This window comes from Bos taurus, chromosome 3, assembly GCF_002263795.3.
Source record: "Bos taurus isolate L1 Dominette 01449 registration number 42190680 breed Hereford chromosome 3, ARS-UCD2.0, whole genome shotgun sequence".
Classification (NCBI taxonomy): Eukaryota; Metazoa; Chordata; class Mammalia; order Artiodactyla; family Bovidae; genus Bos; species Bos taurus.
The window spans coordinates 20610418-20636679 of NC_037330.1; the positions used below are offsets into that span (position 1 = coordinate 20610418).

General features: G+C 40.2%; 1 protein-coding gene and 1 non-coding gene across 2 annotated transcripts in view; one reads left to right on the forward strand and one right to left on the reverse strand.

Annotated features, from left to right (window-relative positions):
- Positions 1-327: 327 nt before the first annotated feature.
- Positions 328-399, reverse strand: TRNAW-CCA (transfer RNA tryptophan (anticodon CCA)). The gene has a single exon. It is a non-coding gene; the product is annotated as a tRNA-Trp (tRNA).
- A 747-nt stretch (positions 400-1146) lies between these two features.
- The window catches only part of OTUD7B (OTU deubiquitinase 7B), a 59903-nt gene continuing 34787 nt past the window's right edge, over positions 1147-26262 (forward strand). Inside the window, exon 1 of the mRNA NM_001144093.1 lies at positions 1147-1377. The gene's annotated coding sequence lies outside the window, so the exon portion shown is untranslated. The remainder of the gene's footprint in view (positions 1378-26262) is intronic.

Genomic DNA, 26262 nt, shown 5'->3' on the forward strand with positions numbered 1-26262 from the left:
GGAATGGCTACTCACTTGCCTGGAGCATTCCATGGACAGAGGGACCTGGTGAGCTAGTCCATGGCATTGCAAAGAGCTGGACATCACTGAGCAACTAACACTTTCACTTTATGTGTTTTACTAAAGTGTAAGGCCTTTGATGCCTGGAATTATGTCTTGTACATTTTTGTGATCCCAATATCGATGAGCACAATGCGTTGTACACAGTGAAGTGAAGTGAAGTGAAGTCGCTCAGTTGTGTCCGACTCTGCGGCTCCACCAGGCTTCTCAGTCCATGGGATTTTCCAGGCAAGAGTAGTGAGTTGCCATTTCCTGCTCCAGGGGATCTTCCCGACCCAGGGATCGAACCTGGGCCTCCCGCATTGGAGGCGGACGCTTTACCCACTGAGCCACCAGGGAAGCCCATACAGTACACAGTAGGGACTCAATATTTGTGAATGAACTATGCGATAGCATAGTTGTTGTTAAAAGGCGTTACCAAAAAAGCACAACATAACTTGTTTTGATTGCGCTATCTAAAGTAGATATGTCAAGAGGGTATAATTGTTATGCAAGTAAACAAATATTGAGTGTTAATAGAGAAAAGCATGTTCACTACAGGAGTGAAGGAGAGAGAGTGCATAACTGGGTGGAGACTGATCTGGAAGAAGCGTTGTTAATTTTCCTCCGGTCAGTCCAGAATGATCGTGTAGGGTAACTAGAATTTCAGTCTTCTGGTTCTCTGAAAATTTTCATCTCTCTCACCTTTCTAGAACTACCCCGCCTCTTTCTGCTTCTTCCCAAAGGGCTGTGTCCAACTCACTACACCTTAAAGTCTCAAGAGTCCACCCAGTACCCATCTAACTCCGGCTCAAGAACTCTCCAGACCAGGGACTTTAGGAACACCCACCAGGAAAACACGGGTTCAGGAGCGGGGCAAGCGCCAAACTGGTCGTAGCCTGGGGAGCGGCGCTCAGGGCGGGGCTGTTACGGGGCGGGGCCGGGCCGGGCCGGGCCGGGCGGGGCGGGGCGGGAGGAGGCTCGGGGGCCGCTTGAGTGTCACCACCAACCAGCTCCGGCCGGAAACTCGCGCTTGTTTCCGGCCGGACGGCCGAAAACCACCGATCCTGAACCAGCAGCCCGGAGTCCGAGTGGCGACCGAGTGTGGAGCAGGCAAAAAGCCACTGGGGAAGCCAGTCCAGATCAGTCCTGTCTGGCTCCAGCTCCTGATCCTGTGCGGAGCAGCAGCCGCGGTCTCAGTCTCAGCCAACGCCTCCGCCTCCATCGTCGACGGGGGAGGGGCCGGCCGGACCCCTGGGTCACAGCCGAGGAATGAGGAGAGGCAGCCGGGCCCCGCGCTCCGCCCCGGCCTAGGGCCTTGCCCCAGGAGCCGCGAGGGTAACGGAGCCCCCGCATTGTCACCCTCCCCCGTCTGTTCCCGCCCCTCCCGCCTCTTCAGACTCCCAAACTCTGACCCTCTGATCGCCACTGTCCCTCTTCTCCTTTCTGATTGTATTTCACCCGGAGCCGTGTCCTCTCGGCACCCGCTCCTCTCCCTGACTGTTCCTTGCTTGGTCCCAACCTTTCTCCCGTTACTCCTCCCTTTCACCTGAGTCCCACCTTCCCAGTCCCCCTTCCCGGTTCGTGGCCTCCCTTAGCTGTGCTGGGCAGTTTGGACGGTTCTCCTTGTCAGCTAGACTTTCGGGGAGGGATGGTGGAATTTTAAGGTGGCTAGGAGTGCCGGCTACTACTCTCATAGTACGATAAAGTTCATTTTAAAGTCTCAAAATGAGCAGAAACCAAACTGTTCTGCCATATCGATAGTTAAACTGAGGTGCGTCCAGTAATGGAGGAAGGGAGCGAAAAAGAAGTGTGTATATGAGAAAGAGAGTGATAGAAAGATAGATTGATTCTATGGCAGGCTTATGAACTTTGGGGGAAAAAAAAGTTGCCATGAGCCGATGGAAACTTTAGAAGCTGATGATGAGTAAGCCGGGGGCTGCGTGATCTCACTCCTCTTCTCATAATTACTAGGTTAACGGTGTGGCTCCGGTCGGGATGGAATGGGATTTGTTTACTGGGCCGGCGTATTTTTAGCTTGTCAGCTCACAAGGACCAGCTCTCTGAGTCTCTCTCTCCCCCTCTCTGTCTCTCTTCCTCTCTCTTTTTCTCACCCTTCTCTACCTGTGTGTTTAGTCTCTGGAACCTAGGTGGCTTCTCTGGGCACAATAAATATAAAAATTAAACTAAAATAGGTTTTATATAAGAGATTCTCCCCAACTCTTTAGGGAGTTTTCGTGAATGCAAAGGCAAAAATTAGTTGACTTGTAATTCATATATGTATAAAATACTTTCTATAAAATCAGAAACAGGTAATTGTTTAGTCTTTGACTTATCGTACTGTATATTTAGATGTTAGAGGACGCTGGAACCCTTTGTCTTTCAACCTATTTCTCAAGTGAAAAAGGACAGAGGGAAGAAGTAGTAGGAAGGTGGGTCCATAAGGGTAGCTAGTCTTAAATCTTTTAAAAGCATTTTCTATACTACTTAACTTTAAAAGAGAGAAAATTTCCTTCCTAATAAATGAGGTTGCATTCTTGATGGAGAAGACAGTAGGGACTTATGCTGGGTGGCTAGGGAGAATCAGACTTGTAATTAAACATTTGCTGTGCATAATTTACAAATGAATACATTATGGGCAAACAATTATACTCTTTGTCCTCATTGTTTTTCCCAGCCTTTCTTTTAAAGGTTAATAACCAACCTGCTGTGCTAGTCTATTGATATTTTGAAGGCTGGACAGGACTGTAAAATAAATTGATGTTGTTCACGGGGAAGCCGAATACCAGTCTGTTCTAATTTCCACTAGCTACTCGGCATGCCTCGGAGCACCTCCCTAAGTTGGTGGCCAGTTACTTTGTACTTAGAGATTACAAATGAATACACATATTAGGTCATGCCAGGAGTAATTGAGAAGTTAAACGTACTGAAAAGATTTTCCAAAACTGAAATAGGTTATTTTTCGATTTTTTCTGTTTTGGATTATCAGTACCTTTCTACCGATAATCATCCATTAACATGAATGAATAATTTAGAATTGAACAGATACCCACTTTGGACAGTATGCGTTGAAGCAGAAAGGAAAGAAGGAAAATAGTTTTCAAACTACTGTCATTTTTGTTGTTGTTTTTGCCTACTTTGACTTATCCCTTTCATTTAATGCCAAAGACTTCCTTGTGAAAAAAAAGTAAACCTTTGCCAAAGAAAGGTCTGTATACTGACTTGTATAAGGCAGGCTGACCAGTAATGGATGTTAATTATTGGTTGGACTTTGATGTAGTTATGTTGCCAGTAACTTGGAAATTTTCCTGATGCTTTTTTCCCTTAATCTCTTTCTTTGGGGCTCCTATTGAAAATGATTTAATTTGGAGGGTACTATCTAATTTTTCAAAATTACACACACTGTTCCAGAGTCTGTTGACTACCAATAATTGTTTTAATTTGTGAGTTAGTTGGTGCCATTATTAGTGATGATATCTGGCAAATTCAGCTTATATCTGTATTTAGCAACTTGCCCTAGTTGAACTACCTGTATTATTCCCAGGGTTGGGGTTAGGGGTGGAGATTGAAGGGGTGAATAAAATCCTATAAGTGTAGGGCAACCCAATAGCCCATCACTGTTTTTAGTTGTCAGAGGCTTTGTTTGGAATTTTGAGTTTCAATATACGTTACTAAGTGAATTATGATGGAATAACTCAGTATTAAAAATAAGTTTTCAGATTGTTATGGGGCCATTTGTTAAAGTTTTAGAGCTCCTGAATGTCTCAAGCATGCTAAGTATGCTGGAAGAGGACATTGTAAGGGAGCACTTTTTCTCCTTACCCCAGACACCCATCCCATCAGGGAAAAAATCCTGAAACAATGCTTTGAAGTGTGACTTCAGCAGTATCTTTCCTATGCAAGCTTAGGAGCTGTGGAATGGCAGCCTGGAATCCACTCAGCAGCCCCTGATAAGTGAGATAATTAAAATCTGTGTAACTAGAATGTAGATGGTGTAACTAGAATATAGGTGCAGAACAGTTTTTTCATGAATGCCTGAAATTAGTTGATTTTTCAGTATGATACAAGAAGGAAGTTGATTTTTTTTAAAGTAATAAATCCTTACTGAATAATGATTGAACACTCCTGTGGATAAGACAGTCTCCAAGCTCCAGTGACAGGCTTTGGGGAGATACGAAAGATGTAAAAAACAGATGTTCTTGCCCTTGGGAGCAGGGTGATGTTGGGGAAGGCAGTACATAAATGAGAAAGCAGACTGTTATTATAAGATTTAACATTTAGGAAAAAGCATGTAAACAAAACCACGTTTAATGTGCTACAAATGGGATACGTGAAGACGAATGAGGTAAATTAGAGAAGATTTGAATCAGGAAAATTTGAAATGGACTTGGGAGGTTATGGATTAGAGTCATAATGATGCGTGGTGTATGGAGTTAGGTGGATCTTGGTTCAAATCGTGGCTCTACTGTGACCTTGGACAGTTTACTTCTCCATCTTTATTTATATAATATATGTGAGTAAGTAAGTGAAATAGTTATTTTGTGTTGGGAGTAAAAGGAAATAGATCTTCTGGGCAGAAAGTATAGAATGTACAGTGTGCAGTTATGGTATGAATGACTAAGTTGTGTTTGTGGGGAGAATAAATAAGAATGACTAGAGAAAATGTGGGTTGCTCAAGTCATGGGTAGAGCAGGCAAGAGGGTGGAGGGGACTCAGAGGCCAGACTCTGTTGGGTGTTGATGAAAGGGTCAATAGAGTCATTGTAGGTCCTTGAACAAAGGATGGATTTAGTGAGAAGTAGTGAGCCCTCTGGTCCAGGAACTCAGGGACAAGGAGGCAAGCGCCAATACACTGTGACTCCTTCTTTTCTGGAATATCCAGGCCTAAAGAGATCAGCCAGGAGATGTAAGATTCCTTGTAGAAGTCTTTGTATTCACACACCTTACTCACTCTATTGAACTCTGCTTGTTACTGTCTCACATTGTACCAGCCTGTGAGGCAGTCGTGCGTCTATGGTTGGATTCTCTTCAAGCTTATGGTAAGGACAGTATTGTGTTTCAAGTGCATTTGACTTTCAGTTATCTCTGCTATTGTAGGGAGCACTAGTTTAGGTAATTCAGAGCTTAAGAAATTTCTTGTTTTAAAAATCATACTTATTTTAGTGTTTGGGGATCATACTGATGGAATGAATTTGCATTTCTATTTCTAAACCTGAATTACCTGATAGGAAAATATACTGATAGTCAAGAACCATCAATCTTGAATTAAAAATTTTGCCTCAGAAATCCATAAAATGAACAGTCCATATGAGGATAATTAAGACTGGGCTACACTGAGTCTATTAATGAAGACCGATTTCTTTTCAAATATCTGTGTGGGTCCAATGTGGCCTCTCAGCTGTCTGCTTTATTCCTAAGAGCGATTGGTAGAAGATGCCTATGTTGCATTCTGAATAAGTCTTTACTCACAATATCTGGAGAAGTCCTGTTGTATCAGACTGCATTGTTGAAGATTAAGCTGGCCTTTTCAAAGGATTTGAGCTTTGTATAGGCTCTGCCGGTATTAGCTCCTTTGAAATCTATTAGATTTTTTCCTCCTGAAGTAAACTTGTTGAAAATATGGCCAATTTAAGAAAAAAAGAGAAAAAGGAAGGCGACATGTCCATGCTTAAGAAGTAAACCAAAAAAAAAAAAAATCACACAGCTGTTCTTCCATCTTTGTTCTTTCATTTGACTTGTTTTCCTTCATCCTTGCCTACCCCAGCCTTCTCATAATCATTACCAAACTATGTGCTTGTGATGTCATGGGCAGAGGATTATTATTTACCACTGAAGTCAGGAGATTGTATTTCTAAGCTAAAATTCAGAGGTGGAAAAATCAGGCATTTTCATTTATGCAGTTTAGTTCAGGATTATTTGTAACTGTGTTTTTTAGAATTATGTCTTATACCTTAGACTATAAGAAATAGTTTTGCTTAGGAGAGACCACTAAACTATTATTTTTTGTGACTTGCTGTGAATTTGGTTCTATTAGGTGGTATGAAGGATCAGAAAAAATGACAGTTTTGTGCCCTTGAGGAATTTACAGTCCAGTTGGGAGTAAGGGGAATAGGAAGAGGTGAATACCTACTGAGCCTCTTTATGCCAGAGAAAATTTTAAAATATGAAAGTATATTACCAATTGGATAATACAGATCTCAAACCATAAGTATTTGGGGAGAAGAATACTCAGGTAATTATGAGTGATTTCACAGAGGAATTGTAGTTTACTCCAGATCTTTAGAAAATTGTATTAGGTGCAGGAAATGAAGATGAAGCAAATAACAAAAAAATTATTTCATTTTGGAGCTTGGAGAGATCAAGCAAAAACTTGGAAACAGGAATGTACTTGGGGTGTTCTTGGGGTGGTAATGAGACTGACCTGAGTTGCAGTGAATAGTCATAAAACAAAGATGGTTAGGTTGATTTGGAGCTGTGTTTATAGAGGGTCTTAAAAGTCAGGCTTATAAGTTTAGATTTTAAATAATGGAAAACAGCTAACCACTGAGAATTTTTTATAGGATCATAGTATGATGATAACAAAATTTGGCTTGGAGGGAAGGGAGGTGAGCACCTGGGGTGTATGAGGTGATGAGATCTGAACTAGGGTTGTGGAGGGGAAAGAGTGAAAAAAAGATTGTGAAGGGAAAATTGAAATCAGTGAGGACTGGATGTGGAAGATGAAGGAGAGTGATCCGTCAAACGTGACTATGGCGTTTTAAGCCTGGGTTTCTGAGATATTGACTGGAGTAAAGAAGTTGGGGAGGTTTCCTCATTTCTTAGGGAAATATGATGAGCTCAATTGGAAACGTTTTGAACTTAAAAAGTGGCAATGAAATGTCCAAATGAAAGCTGTTCCAGTTGTTAGAGATGAGCCTTAGCTTGTGGAGAGATGGGGGTAAATAATGCTTGAAAGTGTGGTTTTGGAGTTCATTAACATTGCTGTGATAGCTGTAGCCAAGAAAATGAATAAGCTCTCTGAAGACTAGAGTTTAGGGAAAGAGCAGAAGGCCACAGATTGTGGTACTGATAAGCACTACTGTTCTCTATTCTTCAGGCCATCTTAATCGAGTTTTTCCTTCTCCTTTCATCTTTTCCATTCCTGTCTTCCCTACTCCATCAGTCCTTTGAATGTGTCTTACCTTGTGAGCACTGTCTTAGGCACTGAGGAAATAGATAAGTCAGACAAGTTCTCTGCCTACAGGGAGTTCGTGGGTCTAGTGGAAGACAGATGTGTCAATATATAGATGAAGTGAAGTGTGATTGATGTTGTGATAAAGGTATGTAGGGGGCAGTTCTGCCTTGGACGTTCAGAGGGTTGGAAAGTGCCTCCCAGAGGAGATGATATTTGAGCTGAGTCTTGAAAGATGAGTTAAGGATGTACCCTACAGATTAGAGAGAGAAGTACACTCAAGGCTGAGAAAACAGCATGAATAAATGCTTAAAGGAACGAAACAGCCAGACTTCTTCAGGTAACTTTTAAGTAGTTATTAATATTATAGTTGGAGGACAGGGTTGGAGGTCAGGGATGAGGCTGGAGAATTAGGTAAGGCTGATCATGGACAGTTTTATCTTGCGCTGCATGAAATGATAAGCCATTTAAGGGTTTTTAAACATTAAGTGATAAAGTTTCATGTTCTAGAAAGATTATTTTGTCAGTGGTATAGAGAGAGTAGATTGGAGAGGAACAGAGCAAAAGACTTTTGAAATAACTTACTAATACATTTTTTGTTGAGTGATCATGTTTGTAGAAATAGAATCAGAGAACAAGAGGGACTATTCCCCTTTCTTAGTCTCCCTCATTGATTTTCAGATGGAATACCTGAGATTTACTCCGGATCACAGAAGTAGTGAAGTGATGGCTTAGTCTGAAATTCAGTATTCATGGCTGTAATGTAGTGGGTGACTAATAAATATTAGCTCACCTCTCTAATTCCCTCACAAGTCCTGTTGCAGTGTTTGTTCCATTCTGCCACGCTGCATTGTGCTTGAAGACAGAAGGACTTCTGTCATTTCATTCCATCGTCCTTTATTCTAGTCGAGAGTGAGCAGTGGTATCTTCCCGGGTCTGACTGAGGAATATCTGCCCTAAGAGTGCCATGGGGATTTGGGGCTTTGGCCTGGGGCAGTTGGACGCCCTGGAGCGGAGTGACTAGGATGTTAGAATTCTTCAGTGATTCAAGTGATTCAGATGTGGAGGGATGTCAAGGTATTTGTTTTATTGTGTGTGCAGATGTATTTATCTCTCCTACTAAGTTCCCTTCTAGTTTTCTTTTAAACTTAGTTTTAAGCTGTATCAGTGAAACTTTGGTAAAAGAAATAAGTTATGATAAATTGGGTACCAGCAAAAAGTATATCTAAAAAAAAAAGATTTGTCATTATTCTTGGATTCTACCTCTTTCTTCCCCATGTTTTTAAAGTCATTGGGTTTTTGTGAAGGTAAATTGTTTGGGTTTAAAGTGCAATGTAAGAATTTGGATTTTGTGTTTTAAGTCTTCTTTTTGCTGGAGAAGAACAGAATAGGATAGAGGACATCTTAGCGGTCCTTAGGTTCCCCTGGGGAAAGCTGGAACATGAGGGGGATGTGGAAGGATGGATATCTTCCATTGACAAGCCTTCATCAAAACTGATTTATGAGTTCCTTACTCCTTCCTCTGGGCTCTGTCAACATCTTCTCTAGAGAAAGGCCTTGGATTGGAGACTGTCCACTTCAGCAGAGCTGCCAATTCTTAATTCTTTCTCAAGTGGGCAAGGGTACATTTTGTTTTTGTTTGTGAGTGTTTGGGGGAGGGGTGGAGAGAGAGGAGGCACAGAATAGCCACTCATAGTGAGTCTTTATCTGAATTCCTATGTAACTGGAAGTTTCCTTGGCTTTGTTTTAGGGGAGATGACTTGGTTACGCAGGCATTTAAGTTACGTGGGAAGGTGGTTCTCATTCCCTTCAGTTATCTGATCTAGGATGGCAATAAATACTTCTTTCTTGTCCATATTTGTCAGCCTCCGCCCACTGCCCCCCCCCGCCCCCCCACTATGCTCTCAGTGCTTTTTGTGCACACTGGGTGAGGGATATGAAGGATCCTCTTCAGTCTAAAACGGAGCTTGTCAAGTGTTCTCTGGAAGTTTAGGGGAACCTAAACCAGCTCCTGATTACTCTTGTGTTAATGACTCCCCTATTCTTCCAGTCTCCGGGCCCTTTCTTAATTTAAACACTTTGAATAATAAGATATTTTAAATATTTTGGAAAGTTCAGGGGGAAAAACCCTGACATAATTTTGAGCCCACAACCCAGATTTAGTGGATATTAACATTTTGTCAGGTTTATTTTAGATTTCTTGCTGTTTTTAAGATATAAACTGTTAAGTATTAGATATAGCCAAAGTCCTACTCTGCATCCTTATCCCCTTCCTCTTTCCTGGGAAATGAATACTGGCCTAAATTGGTATGTATCATTGCATTTTATGTTTTATACTTTAAAAAAAATGTGTAATGTAGGCACAAGCAACATATAGTTTTATTTTGAAATCATAAATAAAAATCAGAATCATACTGCAGGTATTTTTTGCAACCCTCTCTCTCAGTGCTGTTTTTCAGAACTATTTACATGTAGATCTAGTTCATTTAATCACCTGATCTTTAAGCCTGTTTCCTCCACTGCCCTCCCCACTTGTCTTGTGAAATAGTCTTACCATCAAAGTCCCAGTTTAAACCCTATCTTCCATGAAAACTTTCCTGATTTTTCTCCTCCTGCAAGCTGTAATCTTTCCTATTTCTAAAGCCGCCTATCATTTTATTGATGCTGATCTGGTCGTAGTTGTGTATTTTTGTATTTTAGTTTATTTATGCCCTTGGCTTGCCTCTTTTATACTGTGAGCTCCTTGAAAGGAGATAAGTAGTTTCTTTTATCTTTGTATCCCTCATATTTACTTGCCACAGAAACATAAACATATTAGGCATTTAGTCACTTAGTGACTAAATGGTTAATTAATGAATAAAACAATAAAAACAGTCCTCTGAGTTGGTGAGCTGTGTAATTATGAGCAATATAATGTGGCCTTTATGAAAAATAAAGCTTATAAAGAAACATCCAGCACTGTAAATTATATAAAAATGTACATAAATGTTGAGTGCATTTAAGACTGACTTCCTATAGAAGATGAGAGCAAACATTCCTGAGAAATGAAATGAAAATTGATTGGTGATATCATCCCAATGAGGAAACTCCTGGGAATTGATCCTGATGGCATTTGAGGCAGTGTACTTCTGTGGCCAGACTCATTTCACTAGCTATCAAATTCTGCTATTGTCATCAAGGCCTTGACACCTTCCCTGGAGATTTACATTGGTGGTGAGAAAAAGCAGCCTATCTGTTCACTTAATAAATACTGCTGAGAAACAGGAATTCTTTGGTCTCTGAAAAAGAAGGCCTAATAAATGTACACATTTGTGTGTATATGTACATATACTTTTAACAGCACCATTTTTATCGATGAGACCAGATTGTATCTCGGCAAAATATTCTTAAGCTTTTAATTCTGGAATGTGTAGTACCAACATAACATTGTTTAGGCCTCACCAAAACCCTTCCCTCCCCTGCCAGGAAGAAATTAAATGTTAAGTTGAACTATAATGAAATTGCAATTTTATAGATAAAATAAGTCATACATCACCAATGGTTATTCTTTAAACTTATGTTTAGGTTGTTATGTTTAATGGTTATTGTGTTAAATGGTTATTGCTTAATCTTGTATTTAATGGTCATTGCTTAAACTGTGGTTAAACTTAATAGGTCAGGTCTTGATTTCCTGTTGGGGTTCTGAAGAACATTATCACAGACCTTTTTGAAGTGAATAATTCCAACTCTATTTATAATTCTAAAATGCACTTTTGAACTTTACAACAGATTTTCTTTTTGTAGTTATCTTTAGCTCCGATTTTGGATAAAATGTTCTTATTTCTCAGCAGACATTTAGTATATTGAGGAAGGTTGTGGGCGAGTGTGTGAATGTTTTAGGGCATACAACCTCACCTCAGGAAAATGAGCCTGAGATGAAAACTCTTGCCGTCAGTAGCTGTAATACATGTAATTGATTGAATTGATTTTAATGAGCTTACAATCTTTGAGTAAATGATTCCCCCACTATCATTTCCTGCCACCCTCTCATGTCTCTTCTCTAGTCTTGATAAGGGAGATCTGGGGTGGTGGGGAAAACCATGGAAGAGAAAACTTCTTGTCACCATTGACTTTATCTGGAGACTTAAAAGGGAAGAGTGTAAGAGCCCTAACTCCTAGCACCAGATTCCTACCTGTGGTTCCCCCAACAGTTCTTAGGTTAAAAGGGAAGAGGAATGCGGATGTCAGGGGAAAGAGCAAAGAAACAGTGTAGATAGCGGGAGTTAACAGATACCATAGAATAGGACTGAGGAACAGAAATGGGGGGAAAGGGATATGCATACAGATTTAACAGGTTCTGTTTCCTCCTGTCATCCCAAACCTGGCTTAGAATTCTTTATAAACCTTGTACCTTAACTATACCAAAGGTATATTGAGGAGGCCACATCAGCTTTGAAAGTATCATCTTTGTGTTCTAAAATCATTCTTTGAAAAGTCAGGTCATTTTAAATGAGGTGGTCTACTAGTGCCTTTTGAATCATTAATAACTGACTTCAAAGGAAAAGAATTCATCTGAGGCTTTAGAACTTTGTCTTGATATTTACATGAAGATAGTCCCATGTGAGGAACTGAGGCAAGATAATGGGAACATATAATAATGCTAACAAAAATATTTTAGGTAGTATGCTCTCATTTCTTTTAAAAACTTTCCTGCTCTTTTGAGTTCCTTTGTGAGTATTTGGTTTCATCATTGAACTGGGAGCTCACCTGGCTGAGTGTGTAGACTCTTCATTTTCTGAAAATTTCCCTTAGTACTAGGGGCAAGATTATCTAATATGAGGAATACTTGGTCCCTGTTTACTGACCGGGGATAAAGACTTCCCAGACTCCTCAGAATTCTGAAAATAGAATTTGAGAGTTAGACTTAAGATTTGCTGCACCCTAACTACTTTGGCTGCCTGAAGTAAATTCTAGCTATTTGACACGAGGTAACCTCTCATTTTAACATTAAGGTCCTTCTGTCACACTTGTAATTTTTTGTAGTATTCTAGTTCATTATGGAAATTAAGATTGAAAAAAGTCATCTGTGCAGACTTTCCTTGATGTTTGCTTCCTGGCTGAGATGATAAATTCCTTTTTACTGAACACGTGTTGTGTACTGGAATTTGGACAAGATGCTCTAAGGAGATGCCAAGGTTTTGTTACCTACTAAATAAACTAAACAAGTATTAGGAGAATTGGCTCCTTGGGAATTTATATTCTGGGTTAAAATAGGATGCAAACACAGAGACACATTTTTAGAAAAAAGAAAAACAGACTGTGTAGTATTATGTATAATCTCACATAGTATTTTAGAATGGAAAAGGAATTTACATATTGTCATTTTCTGGGTGAGGAAAATGAGGCCCAGAATATTTAAATGACTTGTTCAAGGTAGTTACCCTCACCAACAAACATTTTATTGGCTATCTGCCCTCTGAAATGGAGAAGGCAATGGCACCCCACTCCAGTACTCTTGCCTGGAAAATCCCACGGACAGAGGAGGCTCGTAGGCTGCAGTCCATGGGGTTGCTGGGAGTCGGACACGAGTGAGCGACTTCACTTTCACTTTTCACTTTCATGCATTGGAGAAGGAAATGGCAACCCACTCCAGTGTTCTTGCCTGGAGAATCCCAGGATGGGGGAGCCTGGTGGGCTGCGTCTATGGGGTCACACAGAGTTGGACACGACTGAAGCGACTTAGCAGCAGCAGCAGCCCTTTGAAAAGTTAGGCCTCAGGTATAGAAAAATTAAAGTCATCAAGAACTTAATAATTAGTTATGAAGACTGAATGTTTGCATAAAAAGAAAACTAGTAATACAAAGTCATGGGTATTAAGTCTCAATACCCATGACGTTACATATGTTCTCCAACCCATGGTTTTGAAGATAAAATAGTCCTTCCCCCTGCTTGTAGGTAGGTTGCTTTGGTTACAAACTGTAGGTGAAGTAGGCTCAAAGGCTGCATTAGTCTTTCTGGGGTAAAGGGATAGAGATATATAGTTATATAGAAGTTTAGAGAGAGTGGATAAGGGAACATTTGTACCCTTAGTATAATCTAGGCCTTGGAGAAGAGAGAAGACTGGGTAAGTGGAGAGGGGAACATTCAAGGAATGAGAACAGGGAGCTGAGCCTGTCTTGTTTGAGGGGCAGAACAAGTAGACTCAGTGTTTCATCTAGGAGAGCAATGAGATTAATAAAGTTGGAGAGTTAGATGAATTGGAGAGGACCTTAAATCCCATGTAGAGGATTTCAGTTTATCTTTACAATGAAAAATCCTTGAGCAGGGAATTATATATGTAAATTAGTATTTTTGGGAAATTGTTTCAGCCATGTGGTGTGAAATGGAAGGAGAGAGAGCAGTTAGAAGACTGTTCAATTCTGGGAAAGGAGTCTTTACAGGGATGATGGGAATGGAGAAAAAGGAGAGATTCAAGTGATTTGAAGAAAACTAAACACCATTTGGTAACTGCTTTTATAGGAAAGAGGTAGATAAGAACAATGCACATGTTTTTAATCTGGGTTATAGCAGTAGGGGAGCTGGGTTTGTGTGGTTTCTAATACATTTATTCTCCAAAGGAATGCCTTGGTGGAAAAAAGCACTGAGTCTAGCCCAACATTCAGATCGTACTGAGTACAGAGTTTAAGTAACTGGTTTGCATGCCTTGTAAGTAGTGGAACTTGGTGTAGAGCCCATGCTTTTGACTGTTGTCCAGTGCTATTTCTATTATATACAGCTTACGAGGAGGTGGGTCAAGTGGTTAAATCACAGAGCCTGGAAGTGAAATGGGAAGTTGAAGACCACATTATGATGAGGTTTAACCACAAGCTGTTTCAGTTCCACATACGTTTTCCTTGTATTTAGGCTCTAAATGTGTATAGTTCTCTCAGGCTCACAGTGTTACAATGACCTGGGTTTCTTAGAACTATCTTCTGAGTTTCACTTCCTCACAGTCAAGGAAATAAATTTCCTTTAGATTTTGGACTTAATTGCATATACTCTCTGACCCCCAATGTTTGAAGATAAAATAGTCCTTTCCCGTGCTTATAGGTAGGTTGCTTTGCTTACAAACTATAGATGAAATAACCTCAAAGGCCACCTTAGTCTTTTTGGAGTAATGGGAGGAGGAGAGTTTTGGACCTGGATCTTTCAAGCTTATTTACTCTGTCAGCAGTTACGAACAGTTTCCTCACACAGATCTTATTACTAAAAAAGGGCTGTAAATTGTATGGATCAATATGGTATTTTTGCTAATGGTATGTTTTTAGAGAATCAAATGGCCTTGTGAAAAATCATTTATATTTTGTTTTTAAATATGTAGTCAGGTATATTTAAGGTGTGACTCTTTCTTATACTTTTTTTCCTTTCCTTTGCTTTCCCCCTTCTACCAGGCTTTTACCCAATGTGGTAACAGATACCTGCAGACTCAAAATAGCATTTTCTGGATCAGCTAACACATACTATATATCTATTGTAAGGGTCTGGCACTGTTAGATAATTTCATTAGCCAAGATTGAATATTTCTAGATTTTATGCTAAGTCCCTGCTAGCCACTGTATTCCAACGTTTGGCTTCTACAATTCTTATCCTATCTTAATCTTTGCCATGACTCTTCTTTTATAACTTTTTTTCTTATGTCATTTTATTTATTTATTATTTAGGCTGTGCTGGGTCTTCGTTGCTGCTTTCCTCCAGTTGCAGAGAGCAGGGTCTCCTCTTTAGCTGCAGTGCGCAGGCTTCTCAGTGCGGTAGCTTCTCAATGCAGTGGCTTCTCTTGTTGCAGAGCATGGGCTCTAGGGCATGCAGGCTTCAGTAGTTGTGGCACGTGGCCTCAGTACTTGTGGCTCCCAGGCTCTAGAGCACAGGCTCAGTAGTTGTGGTGCATGGGCTTGGTTGCTCCACAGTACGTGGGATTTTCCCGGATCGGGATCTGTCTTGTATTCTACATTGGCAGGCAGATTACTGACCCCTTCTTTTTTTAAAAAAAAAAAAAAAAGGAAGCCCTCCTTTTATAACTTTTGCCCTGGCTAGGGAATAAAGGGGAGAAAACTTTCCTGTTTAATAGTGAAGACCCTAGGCTGAGTTATACTAAGGGTTTTGTATAATCACCTCATTTATTACTAATAACAACTCCATAGGTTAGATATTCTTATACCTGCTTGCAGATAATTCATCCAGAGTATTTATTACTACGTTAATATTAATTCACCAGGATATTTTGGCACAGTTTAAGGTGCTGAGGGATATCACAGTGAATATCAGGTAAGGTTCCTGCTAAGACATAGAGAAGTTAAATAGCTTGTGCAAGGTGCCATAGCAAGAAAGTGGCAGAGCTAGGATTTAAATATAGATCTGATGGATTCCAAAGGGAATGTCTGCAACAGTTTTTATAATGTGTTTCCATTTACATATACTATATGTTGTCTGTAATTGCACATATCAAGTTGTAAAAATAGGTAAGTTCCCCCAGTATTTCTTTTTTAAAGGGTTCTTGATGAGTCCAAGAGAGAAATCTGCGTGGGGCTGGCAGGCACAGCTGCACAATTATTTTCCTGTCTTCTCCCCTCTTCTCCCCAGTCTGTCTGAACCCACTCATACCTGGGTGTAAACTGGACAGCTTGACCTGCTTTGGCATTTGGATGTGTTTGTGCTTTGAGGACTGGGAGAGTTGTTTCTTTGACTTCCTTGCCCACTTGCAAGTTCTTTCTTGTAGCACAATGATGAGTAATATGTTGTTAACATTGTAATGTGGTCATGCCAGTTGGAATTTTTTTTTCTTTTTCCCTTGGTTCTTTCTGATGAGTGTGTGACTCTTGGGTCAAACTTGCTTTCCACAGCTCATTCAAACAGAGAAGACTTTCTGTATTCAGAGGACTAGAAAATAGTCTCGAGGTTGGGAAGACTATTAAAATTCAATGTCTTCTGCCTAGCTGAAATTCAGTTTTGTTGGCATTTTGGGTTTATTCTTTAGCAAGTGTGATCCAAGAGAGTACTTGTTAGATTAAGGCCATTATTACTATGTGCCATATTTGGAATGAGCAGTGTTCTGGAGTTAGCAGCTTAAAAATAGGCACAGGGTTTTTTTCCATGGGCATTACATAGTAGAAAGCATTAAAAGATGCTTAAATCTGTGAGAGTGATGTGCTGAATTCCAGTAGGAACTGAATTCTAAGAACTAATCAGGTGGGATCAAGGTTGTAAGTGTTAAAACTAGTATTGGGGGTCCAGTCAGTTTAGCATTTTGATTCCAGAATTTCTGGGCATGGCTCATGAGGTTAATGAGGTGATTTATATGGGTGTGTCTAGCCTAGTGCTTGGTACTTGATTGGTGCACAATAAATGTTAGTTAAATCTTTAAAAAGATACTTGAATAGAGAGTGTTGTCAGTTTGTCTTTCTAGAGCAGCAGCTTCATCATTAAGTATTCCTTCTTTTGAAGAATATTTGTTGAGTCTTTAACTGTGGGTAAAACATTTGGGACAGATTTATAATAGCAGATTCTTAGACTGTGATCTTAACATTTATAAATTGAATCAGTTAGGCCTAGTGTTTAATGGGGAATTTGTGATTTTACTTTGCTAGAGTCAGCTCTTTGCTTTTTTGATAGAAATAACTTCTTGACTCTTTGGTGGAATTAAAAATGCTTGCTTTTTAATTCCAGTTAAACTGGGTTTGATTTTTTTGATATTTGAAATAGTTGCCTATGATGTTTCCTTTTATCTTCTCTTCATTTTTTCAGTAAATAAGACAATATATTTGAAAAATGTATTGTGAACTGCAAAGCTAGCGGTTGTTATCTCCACCACCACCAGTACTAATATTATGGGTTAGTAATAAATAGGATTCATTCTCACAGGGGTTAGTTTCCATGATTAATTTCAAGGAGAAAAACTCAGGGGACAATGGGATATTTGCCATATGATTTGTGTACTGATTGATACCTTTTGTACTTTTTGTGGAAGGGAGAAGGAAAAGCAGAGACTTGTCACCCTGAAAACTTGGCCTTGTGCTATGTCGTTGGGAAGGTTGCCTTATACTACTTTGCTGTGCTCTGTAGTGGCAAGAAAATTAAGCAGGATTTATTATCTGTTAGAGGCTTATAGTACATTTTACTGGAAGCATCTGTCTACACAGAAAACAGTTCATCCCAGTTTGTTGGTAAGATCAACCACATTCCTACATTATGGACCTTATAATAAATAACAAAATTATATTGGTCGGTCCAGGGTAGTATCTGCCTGGCCTCCTAATGTAGGAAGATTGAGGAAACAGTGCCATTGACCAAAATATTTGGTTAGCTGTTATCATCAAAAGGCTTTGCAGTCAACTTCTGATGACTCGTATTTTTGGAGAAGAACATGTGATTTTTATAATCCAAAATAAGTTATTCGGTGAACTTTGAAAAGACTACTTACTTTTCAAAATTTCCTTTTCATCTTTTTCTGTCTCTTGTCCCTGTCCCTTGGTCAATCTTTGTCCAATAAAGGAATTTAGCTGATACCCGTCTGGCATTTTCTGTGGAACCAGCCCATTAGATGAACATCTAGAAAGCAGGGATACTGTCTCATACCTCAGTTGGTAAAGAATCTGCCTGCAGTGCAGGAGATCCTGGTTCGATTCCTGGGTTGGGAAGATCCACTGGAGAAGAGATAGGCTACCCACTCCTGTATTCCTGGGCTTCCCTTGTGGCTCAGCTGATAAAGAATCACCTGCAATGTGGGAGACCTGGGTTCGATCCCTGGGTTGGGAAGATCTCCTTGACAAGGGAAAGAGTACCCATTCCAGTATTCTGGCCTGGAGAATTCCATGGACTATATAGTCCATGGGGTCGCAAAGAGTTGGACACGACTGAGCGACTTTTACTTTCAGTTGATGTATGGTATGTCCTCTTCACTCAGACTGCCTGGCATTGAGTGGGTCCTTAATAAGTGCTTACTGAATGGCTGAGTCAGGAGGTTAAGGTTTTCATTAGGGGAGAACTGTGTGACTCTCGGTGCTACTGTGCTGATCAGATCATGGCCCTTTCTAAGAGGACGAAGCAATGTAGCTTTCTCAAAAATAAATGTGAATGCAAGGAAAGTTTTTGCTTTGATATTTGCAGGCATTTTACATTTTAGGACAAGGAGAAGTAATATGTTAAAGGTTTGTGCTTTCTTGATTTTTGTGTTTTGTTCTGTTCAAAGTTTAATTATTGCTATGATATCTTAATAATGTACGAGAAGCATAGCTTCATACTATCAATAGAAAAGAAAAAGGAAAATCTCTGTGTATGTCACACGTAATTTAATAAAACTTCAGACCTAAGGGATATAAGTCTAGAAGAATACAGTATCTCAAATCCAATTTATATTTTTAGTGTTGTTGAGCAAAACAAAAATGATGATTTAATTTGAATGTGTCTTTGTGATTTTCTTTATAGATGGATGACTTCCTTTTTTTAATATGGTTTGCTTAAGTAACTAAATTTCCCAGGTACACATTTTTTTCTTTGATATATATCTGTAGAAGTAAGAGATTTAGCTGGGTGGCAGGAGAAGATGGAATTTTCATAGATAAATCCACAAAGTGGATTACATGGAGAATTGAAAATTATCAGTATATGTGAAGTCAAGCGAAGATTTCTGGAACAGGAGTTAACCAACTTATGTTCTACACACTGTTTTCTCACTGGTTAGCTTTGGGCAAGTCACTAAATCTCACTCACCTGGTTCTCAGTGTTCTCATCTGTCACTTGAGGGTATGGAATGAAATGATCTATGATATCCTGGTTCTAAAGTCCATAATTCTAAAGGGCCAAATAAAGAAAATAGACTGACTTTTGGTCCCTTACCACCAGCCTGTTCCACATAAGAGCTGAATGTGACGTGTTGATTATGTAAATAATAGAAGTGTTTAACCTATATTCCCAGGTCGACTAGACTTGTCAGATTGTGTTATATGCTCATAATTGATTTTATGTGCATAAATATAAGAGGCTTGCTTGCTTTTAAAAGAGCAGTTATTACCACAAAAGGTACAACCTAGGAGGCACTAGTGGTCAAGAACCCACCTGCCAATGCAGGAGACATAAGGGCTGCGCGTTTGATCCCTGAGTTGGGAAGATCCCCTGGAGAAGGAAATAGCAACCCACTCCAGTATTCTTCCCTGGAAAATCCCATGGACAGAGGAGCCTGGCAGGCTACAGTCCATGGGGTCACAAAGAATTGAACATAGCTGAAGCGACTTAGCACACACTTTCATACAAATGAAAGGGACCCAAATAATGCTCAAGATGCCCGGGGTTGGAGTTTCTGCTTCTTACCTGTAACCTGGAAATAGGAATATGTATGTGTTGGCAGGCTTGGTGGGGGTGGAGAGGGTTGTGGTGGCTAGTAGACAGTGTGGGTGAATGTGGATAGTAGTTAACAGCAAAATATTCAAGAGCTCTCCAACCTGTGGACTTTGCATGGCTAAACTGATTTGACTGTGCTATAAATCCCTGGGGAACTGATATGAACCCTGTGTTGTATTCAAATTCAAAATACGTAGGTCCAAGCTCCTTGCTATCTGGGTATCACTTAAGTTTGTAAGCTTCTCTGTGTGTGTGTGTTTTCCATTAGAAAATAGGGGATAAAAAAGTCTCAATGGGTATTTAATTTTTAAAATTTTTATTAAATGAGGCCATATTTGTGAAAGTGCTTTTAAAACAAATAAATTATAGCAAAAGAGAAGCTATTCTTAGTGAACAGATAGCTGTACAAATACATCTATTCCTATAGAGCTTGATTATACATATCTATGGGTTGAATGGTGACATTTAATAATTCAGAAGACTGTTTTAGGTATTTTTTTAGGTATAGATTAGCTCTTGATTATCCACACACATGTACTAGCATGAATAATTTAGAACCACAAATATTTGTTAGGCATCTGCTATGTGCCAGGCAGTTCATTAGGCCTGTTTAGAATTTTTTAAAGTATAAAATAAAGGGGCCAGCCTCAGGGATCTTAGTCCTACCTAGAATGCATCTTGTCTTTCAGTCTCATGAGCTCTTACCCATCCTAAAGCCTCAGTTTGAGAAACTTCCCTAACCCATCCAGGTAAACTAGTTGCTTCTTATACTTCTTACCCCACTGGGCACTAGAAACGTGTTGAGATTTCTCACACCAGACTGGAGTCCCTTGAAGGTAGGACTGTGGCTTCACCCTTTGTATCCTCAGGTTGTGGTGGACCCAGCTTGGTAAATTTTGAATGAATGACTGATAGTCAGATTGGTGAGATAAGAAGGCCAACTAATATGACAAGGTGGTATATGGTATCAGCAAGTGCCAGTGGATAGTAGTTACTATCCACACACTGTACCTATGGGAGTTCAAATGAGGTTTAGATATAGCCAGGAAAGGTGGTACCGTGGAACTGCATTTGAAGAATTAAAAAAAATAATAGTGATAAAAATATCTTTCTTTGAACTGAATTATATAATTAAAAAAAAGACATTTCTTTTTCCATTTGTTTGAGGCTTTTATAAAAATTAGTAATAGTATGGTGAAGGAAGTTAATTTATCAGAAGAAATTTATAAAGTGAATTAATTTCCTGTGGGTAACTAATTGCAGATGGGATAGTCATTGTAATTTTTTTTTTCCTTCTGCTATTTCTTCCCTTAAACGGAAGTTCTGTAATTGACAGTGAAATGGCCATTAGTTAGGAATCAATAAGGGGAGAGAAGGTTGTCAACTACTGAATATTTGAGGGTTGATTCTAGAGAGATGGTGTGTTTTGTTATTAAACTAGCCTGTGTGGTTTCGTAATATTTATTTTTCTTTGATGTCAAAAGTTCAGTAATCAGAATATTTTTAAGGGCTTGTAGAACTGTTGTTTGTTTGTTTGTTTTACAGGTTATTCTTCTAAAAGTTGAACTTACTGGGAGTTGAACCTTGGACTACCCTTCACCCTAGCTGAAAGGAAAAAAAAAAACCATTGTGTGGGCAAATAGGCATAGTGGTCTGGATCTAAAAAAGTAAACACTAACGTGGTTTCTGTTCCTATTCAAGTTACTCTTGTTGTGCCAATAATATAATAATAGACTTTCGTTGTGACTCTCTCTGCCCTTATTTTTCCAAAGGTCACTTCCATTGTACAAGCCTTCCAAATTATTAAATTTCCCAAATAACTATAACCCAGGGAGCCTTTTATCAGTAGCACTGAATAGAGAAATGCCAGTTCATAAGGAGTTCTCTGTAAGCTTCTCCCTCATTTGTATATTAGTATTTGGCTGTTGATGGGATTTGTCCTTTAGGAACAAATTTTGCTGTTTGTAGCCTGATTTAAAAATAAACAAAACTAGAAACTTTTGAAAAAAAAATAGTTAAATCTTGTTCTGACACATACCAGTGGTAATGATAAAGCCAGAGGTCCAATTCTTGAGTCTTTACTGGTGTGTTTCCACAATAGCCTATGGTATACTGATAAATTGTTTTGGGAGTGGTAAATTATATGATCGGATTCAGTTTTTTCCTCTTACGTTTGTTTTTGGGGGAGAAAATAGACATCTGGAATGAGTAGGGTAGTAAGGGTTAAGGGTGGGGAGGTAGGGCTGGTAGATTAAGGCATGAGAATTTTGGTCAATATGTGGGAAATTGCTGTTCCTGGAGGTCTGGGGATAAATGAACTATTTAATTCTCCTGCTGGTGCAGGAGACACAATAGGCATGGGTTTGATCCTTAGGTTGGGAAGATCCTCTGGAGGAGGAAATGGCAACCTACTCTAGAATTCTTGCCTGGAAAATTCCATGGACAGAGGAGCCTGGCGGCCTACCGTCCATGGAGTCGTAAAGAGTCGAACACCATTGAGAGGCCGAGCACACGCACAGTGAGCTCGGTCTGTACCTCTAGGAGAGGACAGACTTTGTTTTTTGCTCTTTTTTTGAGGGACTATCTGGGAGAAGATACAACTAAGGGAATCTCTTTATGACATTTTCTTGAGGACTTAAAAGACACTGGAATGGGAGTGATAGAACAGGTACTGTGTGTATGTGTTAAGACTGGGCCAAGAAATGGCTGTAGGACTGGAGGGTTTGTTTGTAAGAGTAGAGGGAGCTTCTGAAGGAGAGACAAAGGCTGGGCACCAGCGGAGTGAGGCAGAGCTTGTGGGAGGGAATTAGGTGCAAAGAAGGCAATTGACATGTTTTGAGGACTTACTGAACACTAGGCACTGTCCTAAAAGCTTTTTATATCTTACATTATTTAATCCTAACAGGAAGTCTGAAGTGTAGATAATTCCCCCAGTTTATACCTGAAGGAACAGAGGCGCTAAACAGTCATATTGCTTACCATGATTGCACAGCTGTTAGTAGTTGATAAGGGATTGGAGCCTAGATCTGTCTGAATCCAGAGCCTATTCTGTCTCTCCAGGTGGAGGTGAAAGGAGTTGAGGCAGCGAGGATGGACTTGCACGCGGCAGATGCCCATGTCTCCTCAGTCTTCCTCCCTGGACTTAGTGGAGTTTAGTACTTGGGAGTCAGATTGGCTGGATTTATAAAAATCCTGGTCCTACCACTTTTTACTGTGGATTATAACATTTAGTGATACATCAGGCTTCCCTAGTGGCTCAGAGGGCAAAGAACCACCTGCCAGTGCAGGAAACATAAGGGATGCAGGTTTGGTCCCTGGGTCGGGAAGATCCCCTGGAGAAGGAAGTGACTACCCACTCCACTATTCTTGCCTGGAGAAGCCCATGGACAGAGAAGCCTGGTGATTTATAGTCCATGGAGTTGCAAACAGTCAGACTTAACTGAGTGACTAACACTATAACATTTAGTGGTACATAGGTCTTTTTACGGAGAAGGCAATGGCACCCCACTCCAGTACTCTCGGCTGGAAAATCCCATGGATGGACGGAGGAGCCTGGTGGGCTGCAGTCCATGGGGTTGCGAAGAGTCGGACACGACTGAGCGACTTCACTTTCACTTTTCCCTTTCCTGCATTGGAGAAGGAAATGGCAACCCACTCCAGTGTTCTTGCCTGGAGAATCCCAGGGACGGGGGAGCCTGGTGGGCTGCCGTCTCTGGGGTCACACAGAGTGGGACACGACTGAAGCGACTTAGCAGCAGCAGCAGCAGCAGCAGCAGCAGCAGCAGATCTTTTTAGTATGGAATTTAGTCAAATCTTCCTTTGTTTCTAAGAAGGTAATATTTTGTTTTTTTCACTTGGAAGGGCACATATTAACTAAAAAAAATCTGCCAGGATAGTCTTTCATTTCTCCCACCCACCTAGTCAACAATTGTGTGAAATTCTAAGGGTTTCTGTCCTTTCTCTTTCTCCTTGTCTGGATTCCTTGGAACTGACATCACAGACATGGAGGAGTCACTGACCTTTGAAAATTCTTGACGGTCTTGAATGTTGTGGTTTTCCAGTGAGTTTGGGGAGGAGTTGGAGAGTATTCAGATACAGCTGTAATGCATCAGTGGACCAGGAGAGTGGATATAGTGTGAGAATGTGGACACTTTGGGGGATATTTTAGATGAGAGAATGTAGGGTCAGTAGTTTCTCACACATTTTAACATAACTGTATTATCTACAGCTATGTATTATCTATAGCTATGTTAAATATCAGTATTTAATTTTGAGTCACTTTTCTCTGTTACTAAACAGTTGGGCACTCACCATGAAGACTGATTTTAGTATTAGTCTGAGCTAAACAACGTTTAGGGAGAGAAATCTGTTGCAAATAAGATCATATAACAATCTTAAGCAAATGTATTTGAGATGCCCACTGTTTACAACATGGTGAACACTATGAGATGCCCGGTTTAACACTGATTATCTGGTTATTGTCAATACTAGGGCGGGGGGGAGGGTGTAGTGGGATACCGTACAAATAGAATTCAGTTTATCTGAATGAAAACTAAGTACTTACCAGGTGCTAGGATGCTAGGAATACAGGATGAACAAGACAAGATTCCTTCCCTCAAATTGCTCATGGTTTAGTGGGGAGACAGACATGTAAATAAACACAAGTACTGTGCAGTATGATATGCTGGAGGGAGAGTACAAGATGAAACACCAAGGAGGAAGTGGGCACTTTAACTTGGGAAGCCAGGGAAGGTTTTGCAGATGAGGTGGTACTTACAGTAGCCTTAAAGAAGAAATAGGAATTCACCTGCTAGACCAGGAGCCAGAAGGAACAACATTCACAAGGGAACTGAAATTTGAAGCATGTAATATACTCGTGGAACTATCAAGTACAAGAGGGGGAAAGGTGGGATGTAGATACGGCCGGAGGATTAGGTAGAGCTGGATCATGAAGGGCCTTATTTGTCTTGAGTAGGAATTTGGATGTTAAGCTTTAGTCACTGAGGATCCATTGAGCAGTGGGATATAATACTGTCATATTTGCATTTTAGACTGATCAGCCTCTACAAGCAACCACTGTGAAAAATGGCTGGAGAAAGGAACAGGGAGAAATTAGAAAGCTATTTCCTGGGGTCCAGGTTTTGAACACCTGAGAAAAGATAAAAGAGATGTAGCCTGCAGAAGATGTTGGATGGATCTGAGAATTCTTTAAGATCAAAATTACTAAACTTTAGTAAAGGACGATTTGTGAGTGAGGATAAGGCCAGAGAGAAATCCAGGGTGGCTCCCAGGCTTGTGACTTAAGTGATAGGAGGGATGATGGTGCTACTTGCTAGAAAAGGCAATTCTGGAAGAAAAATAGCTTGAACAGGTGGAGGGATAGTGCTGAGTCTGAAGTGCCTGTGGGATTCCTGGTTGAATTAGAAAGAGTTGGGGACAGCAGATGCCTTTGAAGTCATCGACATTTGGGTGCTCAGGGGCATGAATGAAGTTCTTCAAGGGGATGATATAAAATGAGAAAATGGAAGGCTTGAGGTTAGAACTGTGGGTGAAGTAACCTTTGGTGCAGGCACAGAAAGAAAAATTCACAAAGGTGACCAAGGCACAGAAAGAGAGGCAGGAAGAGTGGTCTGTGTGTCTCAAATGCTACAAAGAGACACTTTAGATAAGCAGTAAGGAGGATGGTGATGGTCTTCTGTATAAGACAGCAGTGTCCTTGTCTTTCTATTGAAGCCAGTTTTAGTTGGTCGAGGACTGACCATCAGGTGAGAAAGTACCATCAGTGAGTGTAGTCTAATTTAAAGAGTTTTGCAGGGAAGACGAAAATAACAGCCAGCAGATAAGGCAGGAGGAAAATCTGAAGGAACACCCCTTGCTTTGTTTCATACTTTTTTCTGTGAAGTCGGAAGAAAGGTCATCTACTGGGAGTAAGGGAGGTGATAAGGATTTGGTGGGAGGCTCAGGGAGAATGGTGAAGGGATAGGATAGTAGCCGAGAAGACTGGTTAGGTACTAAAGCAAAAGAAAGCAGTGTCTCATTGAAAGGAATGAGAACACGATATATCTGTAGTCATATTACTCCGTATTATTGTGGGCTCTTGTCTTGTACAATAGCCTCATTTAGTAGTGGAGAAGTTGAATGTGAGATCTATCCAGATTGTGCAGATGAAAGGATAAGGGAACTAGGTTTTTATGGGAGAATAAAGTGATCACTCATTATGTTTATGTTTAGATAGGCAAGAAAGGACAAAGTGGAATCTAACCATTTTTCTCATCTTCTCTGCTCTCATCCTAGTCTAGCTCACTGTCATCTCATTTTACCATAGTTTTCTAAACAGTTCTCCCTAAATCCACTTGTATTCCTTATAAAGCATTCTTCCCACTGCAACTGGAGTGATCTTTTAATATTTTAAATCTGATTCTGTCCTGTCCCTGCCTATCACTCTTCAAAGGCTTCTCCTTACTTTTAGGATATTAATAAGATCTCAGTCTTCAGTAGGGTCCACTGGGCCCCCCTTTGTTCTCATTTTTCACTGTTTTCACCTCTCTGTACCTCCTTGCCACAGAACATTGATATGTTTCCTCCACTCAGAGCATTCTTTCTTTCCCAATTTGTCTCCAGTTCCTACTTATTTTTCAGTTCTTAGATATAATATCACTTCCTTGGGAAAGCTTTTCTTGATTCCCTATATGCTATAATGCCCCT